Source organism: Otolemur garnettii, unplaced genomic scaffold (assembly GCF_000181295.1).
Source record: "Otolemur garnettii isolate 467f Iridium unplaced genomic scaffold, OtoGar3 scaffold00131, whole genome shotgun sequence".
Classification (NCBI taxonomy): Eukaryota; Metazoa; Chordata; class Mammalia; order Primates; family Galagidae; genus Otolemur; species Otolemur garnettii.
In genome coordinates this window covers 957222-958806 of record NW_003852526.1, presented here as the reverse complement: position 1 = coordinate 958806, position 1585 = coordinate 957222, and positions in this window count along the sequence as shown.

Below are 1585 nucleotides of genomic sequence, written 5' to 3'. Positions count from 1 at the left end.
AAAAAAAAAAGTAAAAAATAAATAAATAAAGGTTGTTTATTTGTTTTGTTGATTGTGTCCTTAACAATCCAGAATTTTTTAACCTTGATCTGTTCTCATTTATTTATTTATTTTTGTATTTCTGTAATTGTCAATGGGGTCTTCTTCATAAGATCTTTTGCTAGGTCTTAAGATTCAGAATTTTCCCAGACTTTCTTCTGACATTTTTATAGTTTCATGTCTTAGATACAAATTTTCTATTAATAGTAAGTCTCAAGTTTCCATTAACTTTATTTCAGTGTTAAGAAAACAGAAAGATGAGAAATGAAAAATACAAAGATTTTAATTTTCAGGATTTCATTTTTTAGAGTAGTTGTAGGTTCACTTCAAAATTAAGAGGAAGGTACAGATATTTACTATATGTGCCTGTACCCCCACTCATGGACAGCCTCCCCCATTATCAGCGTTTTCAACCATGGTGATGTATTTGTTATGCTTGAACCCATAATGGCATGTCATAACCACTCAAAGTCCATATTTTGTTATAGGGTTTACTCCTGTTACAGATGTTTTAATTCTATAAGTTTCAAAGATTTTTTTCTTTAATAATAATTTAAAATTTGAAAGAAAAAAATAATTTTCCTCAATACTCCTTAAACATTTGTTTAATTGAAGGAAATTATCTTCAAAAACACAAAAAATAAACACAAAGAGTTGAATAAATCTAGTAAACATACTGAATTCTAGTGAATTCTCATATCATTTGCTTGCGCTACTAAGATGTTTGAAATTTCACCTCTTGTTCAAAGAAAAACTTCTCCCTTCCCCCCTTCTCTTTTTTACAGGAGTATTCAAACAAAAATCCATAGTGCCAAATTTGAGATGGTTCATAAAATTAAGATTCATGAGATTCATTCTCAAATAGTGTAAAGTCATTGTGTTTGATGAGAAATTTGGTGCTTTTAAAGTTAATAATGTTGGTCTTTAGTCCTGCTGGTTCAATTACCTTTATCATGAATTCTGGCCTGTGTTCCTAAGAACTTGTTTGCCTATAAATCACATTATAAAATTAATACTAAATTAATACTAAAGAAAATCTTATGTTTGGGGCCTTTATACTAAGAGAAAGCTAGTTATATTCTAGCTTATGGAAAATTCTGAGCCTTTAATATGTTCTTTGTCTAATGAGATCACAAGTATTATTATCTGCTCCTTGAAAAATTATGGGTATTTTATTAATTGTTCCTCTAAAGTGTCTTATCTGAGGTTACTCTAACCTTGGACAGTTAATTGTTCCTTTCTTTGTGTTCCTGTAACACTCTGGTCACACAATTAATGTATCATATTGTTCTATAATTATTTGTTTACATTATCTGTCTTCCCCATTAGACTTGGAACCACTTGAGAATAGAGACTTGGTATCTGCAATTATTAGATCAACATCTAGCTCTAGTAAAAATTCAGACTAGACATTGTCTATGGTAGTAGCAAATACTAATATATATTTTCTGAAATTTGTTAAATTAGGTTATTTACCATAGTTGGCTATGATTATGATTATTTTGTTTGAGTGCCTACTGTTTGTTTTGTTTTCAAGCTATCTAAT